Source organism: Panicum virgatum, chromosome 2N, assembly GCF_016808335.1.
Source record: "Panicum virgatum strain AP13 chromosome 2N, P.virgatum_v5, whole genome shotgun sequence".
Lineage (NCBI taxonomy): Eukaryota > Viridiplantae > Streptophyta > Magnoliopsida > Poales > Poaceae > Panicum > Panicum virgatum.
This window is the reverse complement of record NC_053146.1, coordinates 18,400,109-18,406,989: the sequence shown is the minus strand read 5'-3', so window position 1 is coordinate 18,406,989 and position 6,881 is coordinate 18,400,109. Positions and strand designations below refer to the sequence as shown.

The window sequence follows — 6,881 nt, the reverse complement described above, 5'->3', positions numbered from 1 at the left end:
ACTGAAAGTATAGTTGGCCATCTGGCCTGAGCCCTGTGGGCCGGCTCACGACCTAGTTTTTTGGCACGACGTAGGCACGACCCATCACGAGATTAAACAGACCCAAGCCAGCCCGACATGGAACTCGAGCTGTGCCTAGGCCATTCCTTCGGCATGTGGGCCAGCCCAGCACGGCCCGATTAGATGGTCAGCCCGATCTCGGTCCGATTAGCAACTAGCCTAAATGCTAGCGCCGCCCTCCTCGTCCTCCGGGCCACTGCCGACATTGCCTCCACCTCCGGGCCACAACCAGGGCCGCCCCTCTCTTCGCGCGGGCGCCGGCGTTGCCTCCTCCTTTGGGCTACGGCCGCAGCCGCCACCCCCCACCCCCCGGCACTGCGACCGGCGCCGCCCCCTCCTCTCCACCCGAACCACGCCGGCCAACCTCGTCTACGCCCCATGCAGCGTCAGTGCCGCCACCTCCTCTCCTCGCACCGCGGTGGCTGGCGCCGCCCATTCTCCTCCTCACACTGTGGCGGCAAGCGCAGCCTGCTCCTCGCGCCGCAGCTGGGGCCGACATCGCCAACTCCTTCCCTCCACTCTCAGCGCCGCCGCTGCCAGCTCCTCCCCGGATGGTGGTGCGTCGGGTCGGCACCTTTTCGTGCCTATAGTGCTTAATAGGCCAATCGGGCCGTCAGGCCGGCCTGGCACGGCTAAAAGTGCCTCATGCCATGCCTCGGCTGAGGCCTCGGCATGTGGGCTGCCCCGGCCCGGCACGAATAAGTAATTGGGCCAATCAGACTGGGCCTAATTATGGCGGCTGAGTTGGGCCTAGGACATGCCGTGCCAGGCGGCCGGAATAGCCAACTATGGGCCCGTTTGTTTGAGCTTTGACTCCAGCTCCGCGCCTCGCTTCCGTACTGGGCATCTACCTTCTTTAGCTATGTTTCTCACATGCGATCCTTTTGTGGTGCTCTATGTGTGTGAAGAAGTCAGTCCATGGTTATAACTGCAGTTATTGGGACATAAGTTCTTAATTTTTTCAATCCATTCCAAATTGAAAACTGTATGAGTGCAGGGTCCTTAGAATTTGTTTGATGCATTGAAAGTAGAGAATCAGAAAACAAAATGAACTTAATGAAGGTTCGGGGAAAAAACACTGCTTGGAACATGTAAAGAGCAAGCTATAAGCCTCTAACTGCCAACGTTTTTCTAGCACATTTGTGTAGTTTTGCCCTATGCAAGATAGTGTAATCCAGCAGATCGAATATGTTCTTAGATTGACTTCGAAATTCCAACGCTCACCCAGTTGCAGTGCTAGGCTGTTGAAACAAAAATAATTATGTACAGGAATCCAGATTTATATCTCTTGGTGGCCAATTTAATCATTGGCTCTCAATGCTAAGGTCGATTTTTGTATTTGAGTGCATCAGTTTAGCTAAAAATACTTCTGCAGTTGCAACTTCCCTGAGTCTATCATCTTCAAAGAAGGGGTTAACTAATTGTTTATGACCTGAATGTGACATGACATGGGATATTCCCATACAACTGGGGTGTTGGAATATTGGAACAGGCAGTGTTTTCTAGTCACTAGGTTCATGCCCGTGCGTTGCTACGGGTCATAAAATTTTTTTAGAGCAATGCATAAAGTTGAGGCAACATGGCGTTCATCTTAGCAACTTGATGTTTTCAAATAGAGATTCAGAAACATCAACATTTTACATAATAGTGTCATACCAATCATCAAATTTTCAACGCAAATGAAATGTTTATGATGATGAATTAAAGAAGAAAAAAAAAGAAAAAGGAACAGCAAATCAGTCTTATACTTACACTCACTGACACTTTTATATTGCAGGGCATCTAGTATGCATATTTTGAATGACAGATTTGATCGCAGGCAAGCTAAAGAGGCGGTCACTGCATGACAGCTCCGATCCAAATTCACACATACTGAAACTACAACAAATTCTGCATGATTACAGCACTAATTCCAATTTTTCAGCAAGACTAATATTCATACTATCAAGGACATGAAAAAAATTATCAGACTGCACACTGAAAGGCAATATTGCCATATTACTATAATCTTGTTGGCTGCTCATCCTCCACCCCCAGCGCTGCCCGCTAGCCGCTTTCCGTGCGTCTTGTCCCGAATACATAAAAAAGCATTTGTCATTAACCAAATACAGGACTACATTTACATACAGACAATAAATTCGACAACTCATGACTTGCATAGAACAAGGAAGTGAATGACAAGTGCAGAAGGATTATAGAACCTTGTTAAATCTCCATATTTGTGGAACCAACAAAAGTACTCCTGGTATGTTGGAGGAGGATTGGATATGTCCCTCTCATTATATTACAATTGAATGAGAATACTTCCCATATCATAGTACCCTTCGATTAGTAATGATTTATAAGTATCATGCATTTCACTTCTATGAAAGTGTATATAAGAAAAGTATCTGAAAATGCATTTGTGGGCGAGCATTGTGTGTAGCTGCCAATGATCGGAGAATGGAATTATAAGATCACACCTGGTACAGGAACAATATCACCCCCTTGATGCAGAACCCATTCTAAAGCTGAACCGAGTAGAGCCCTATTGGTGATTATTCACCAGTTCTTCTATTTTCATGAACACATACCTTGAACTGAATAAATTGCAAATAGAAAAGAGTGGAGAGATGAATGCAGAAAAGTTAGTGTACATGTTATACCTGAACTCGATCATAAGCTTGTCGTGTACATTTAGCATGTTGGATACACCAAATGGTAATCGGATTTAGAACCTTCAAATAAATATAATAGGTGGGTGATCCATTCCTGACTATCTCTGTCATTTGGAGAGAAAGCTTTTTAGGGAAAATAAAATGATTGGTGCATTCTCAGCATGTGCTTGCAATGCCCAACAGATGAGATACAAGTTATGGTCAGAACATACATCATATCGATTAAAAAATCTTGATTGTTGTTCACCAACATCAATCAAGCTGTCATTTTTGCCATCGACTGATGAATCTATTGCCAAGAACAATATGTAGATGATTCACAAATCTAAAATTCTAAACTAGGCAAAGTAGATGACTCACACTCACTGACTCGGATTTAATTAGTTTTGCGCGTACCTCAGGGGGATGGAGCCGTTCCTTTGGTGATGAACACAATGCTGATCACAGCATGTTGGTAACCCATTTATTAGCACAACTTACAGAACCTGCAATGCTCCACACGGTTGTTGCTCTTAGCAGCTTGTAGTCATGGTGCCACATCTGAACCTGGAAGCCTGAAGGACTGATCAATTAGATTGTAAAATATACTCAAACCTGAAATAGTGGACAAAAAAATACAAATTAGAGAAATCTGTAGCCAATGAACATTGAGGAGTAGCCAATCAAGAGCATCATAATCTCAGCAATGCACAGAAGCATCAAGAATCATACTTTGGCTATATCTACTGGAGTATGTATGTGAAGAAATGCAGGCATAAAAACAAAAGGTGTCATCCCAAGAACAAAATCCATACTGAAATTTAAAGGGGCAACATGTTCTTCTTCCTTGGACGTATGTTGCCTGAGGCGTTTGTCCAATTGTAGGAGAGCAAATAACTGGCTGAAAAGATCGCTTTCCCCTTTATGTTCTAAGGAGTAGGTCCCTGCTACATTCTTGACCCGGATATCAAGTGCTGGAAAGAATGATAACCTGCAATTCCAAAGGAATGAAACACATAGGCATGTTTTTAATGAACATATCTATTATATGATCAATTTTAGAAAGATAAACAGCAATAACGTTCAAGCATTACGAAAACGGTCAAGCAGTTACAATACAACATCTTCTTTTGGCGGCATTTTAGAAAAAGCTGGAGATAAGAATACGTTTGCTTTTCAGCTAGACTCCTTGTAACAAAAAAAAAAGAAAAAAGAAAAAAAAGAAGATAATAAAAGTTTGCTTTCATTCTGTTGGTTGCAGCATCCATTATTCACTGATTCTAACTGGTCAGAACTATTAGAGGCTTACCAGTTTCAATATGACTAATCCCTAATGTGAACATTATTGCACTAGAACCACAGTGAAATGATGGTAGTGTTACCCTAGAAGCTAGACAAACAAGGCCATCTTTGTCGGTATGAATCAAAATTTCGGTAGTTTCAATTGAACAGAGGTTTTTCCCCTCATGTTTCGTTCAACTCAGACTACATCTCGTAGTGTTACCATCAGAAGGACATATCAAAACACATGTACTCGCATGGCTTTCTGAAACTCAAATGAATTGTGAATGAATATGTACCTTGAAGACGCAGAGATATTCTTTTACTATGAAGAATCATGGAATTTCAGACATACTAAGATCAGAATGTGGCTCGATACGCACCTTGAGCCCCAATGCCCCATGAGCCCCAGCACCGCTTTCTATCCTTGCATAGCATGCACTCCAGACAAGTCCCAAATGCCTGGAAAAGAAAATTTGTATTATATTTGGTACAAAAGTCAACAAAGTTACTTGAAAACTAAATGATGAATATTCAACTGTTCCTAAAATAAACTACCAAGCATTCTGTATCAAAAAGAAAAATTCTAGGATGTTGTACCGATTCCTACTAATTAAAAGGTCAGCAGGTAAAAGACCATAGCATGAAGAAGATAAAAGCACTATGAATTAATTTGTCAGAAGAAGGATGGAAAATCACTGAAAGAACTAACCAGGTCTACTGTCAACGGAGACAATAGCAACATGATTTGATTTCGACAGCATCTGCAGCTCTTCTTTGTGATAATTGACCTCAAGCATTGTATTGATGAGTAGTTGCAGTGGATACATGCAACTGGTATTCAATCATAGAAAAAGCGGAAACTGGCATGCAAAAACCTGAGTCAACAACTGGGCAGTATGCGGGCTGCTGGTCTGAAGGCCCATTCTTGCCTTTCTTTGCGCCCTTGGTCATGAACTAAAGATGAGAGGAGAAAATAGGTGAAGTAAGCTGGACGTAAGGAGCGGAGGAAGAAGCTAACTCATGATGAGGAATGCGGAGGTACAGCGAGTAGGGTGACGAGACCTTGAAAGCACCGGAGATTAATCCCTGAAGTCTGGAAGGCTGGACTCACCGCCCGGCAGTGTGTACTGATGATTCCTGCAAGAGGGGAGCGTGACGGTGTGTCATGTGTCACTGAAGCACTCAATCTAGCTGCAAAAGTAACATAGCTAGCAACAATGTCTGACTGCATCCATCCACTGCGGTGCAATCAGGTACTAAGCTCAATCGAAAGATCAAGGGCAGGGCAATCAGGAGGAGGCGGCGGCGGGCGCGGCCACAGAGACAGCACTGGGCGAGCGAACGCTCCGCCAGTGAGGGAGGCGGAGAGAGGGTGGGGTGGGGATCCAGCAGCTCCGACTCCGAAGAGGGGAATGGCTAACTAGGGTTCGTTCCTGCGGGGTCGGGTTAGCTTGCTGTCGGCGCGGCGGAGGAGGGGGGGCGCGCCTCGCGTCGGTGAGGAGACGGATGCCAAGGGGTCGCAGCTCAGGGGAGGCTCGCGCGGCTCGCGGGCGGGCGGCACGACGGAGGAGGTGGGGCCCGATAGCGCGGCGGAGGATGGGGGGCCGCGGCCCGCGGAGGAGGCGGCGGATGCCGACGGTCCGCGGTGGTGAGGGGCGGTGGGAAGTCGGCAGGGACGCCGGAGTTGGGCGAGGTCGCGAGCGCGCGGGGGTGCCTGTCCTCCATTCTTAAATATATGAACGTCGTATATTTGAGAATGGAGGCAGTAGTAGAAATAGAAAAGAGATGCGCATTTGAGCTAAGCATCAGTCTGGTTATTCCAATCATAGCAAATTAGTAAACCACTACGTTTTCTTGCTGGTTGCCCATCTCCAACAAATAGACTGCTAACATTTCATCTATTCCATTTCTGTTAACATCTCATCACTCCTCTGAAGGAAAATTGATCCATCTTTTCTATATAAAAAACAATCAACCATTATAATTTTCTGCACCTTAAGTAGCTGCTTGATAGTTACTCATTCTAAGGCATGTTCTGATTTGAATTTTGAAAAACAAATCAGTCGAATTATTTGTGTGTTTAGTGTACAAAAGTAGTATCATCAGCATTCTATTTTGGAGGGAGCAGCTACAAACCCACCTCCCATCTCATTTTCGTGGCTTATCAGTTTCAGCTATTTCGATTTCTTTTCACTAATGACTAATCATATCAAGAACTGAACTTTTAGTTTTACAAGTTTGTGTGACTCATGAACTTTATTTCCAATGAATCTCTTTCAGCCACCTGAAGGCGCGGATTCTCCAAGGCGCAAATTACGGCATAGGAATTGGCATGCCTTCCTCCTAAGCCTTTAGTCAGAAGAGCTGAAGCAGTTTAAATCTTTTGGTTTTGAAATCTGAATGACTGAATGGCTTCAAGTTATTTAGTACTGTAATTTTTTTGAGGCAAATTTAGTACTGTAATTGTGTGTATGAAATAGTTAAAAAATGTAAGATGCTTAAAAGTTCTGATTGTTTTGTTATTCTTGTACCATCTTTGGTTATAATTTTGACTGCACGGCATGACACTGAGTTCATACTGTAAAATCATTTTAATCAGTATAATATGTTTTGTCACTCTTGTACCTACTCAAAGTTTTGACTGCACGGTACCACATTCAGTGTTCAAAATGTAAACTCATTTTGTCAGTATAATACATCACACCTCTTTCTCATCCTTTACTGCGCTGGCCTGCAGGCACTTCAAAAGTTATATGTTCTCTGATATTACTAGTATAATTTAGTAGTATTATCGGTGCAAACATAGCAGTTCAACTGTTCAAACTCCAAAATAGTGTCTTGGAAAATACCAGCGGCACCAGCTATGTATAGCGTTGGAAGTTCTTCCATGAGGTTAGACTC

General features: G+C 43.9%; 1 long non-coding RNA gene across 9 annotated transcripts; it reads right to left on the bottom strand.

The window, feature by feature from the left end:
• Positions 1 to 1,645: 1,645 nt before the first annotated feature.
• LOC120659913 lies at positions 1,646 to 5,667 on the bottom strand. Of its 9 annotated transcripts, none has more exons than XR_005669277.1 (6): positions 5,043 to 5,667; positions 4,690 to 4,934; positions 4,361 to 4,439; positions 2,523 to 3,687; positions 2,262 to 2,382; positions 1,646 to 2,125 (listed from the first exon to the last, which is right to left on the bottom strand). It is a non-coding gene; the product is annotated as an uncharacterized LOC120659913 (long non-coding RNA). The 9 variants fall into 9 exon arrangements; XR_005669278.1 differs by having other exon boundaries at positions 2,262 to 2,613; positions 2,706 to 3,687; XR_005669276.1 differs by having other exon boundaries at positions 2,262 to 2,821; positions 2,930 to 3,687.
• Positions 5,668 to 6,881: the final 1,214 nt, after the last annotated feature.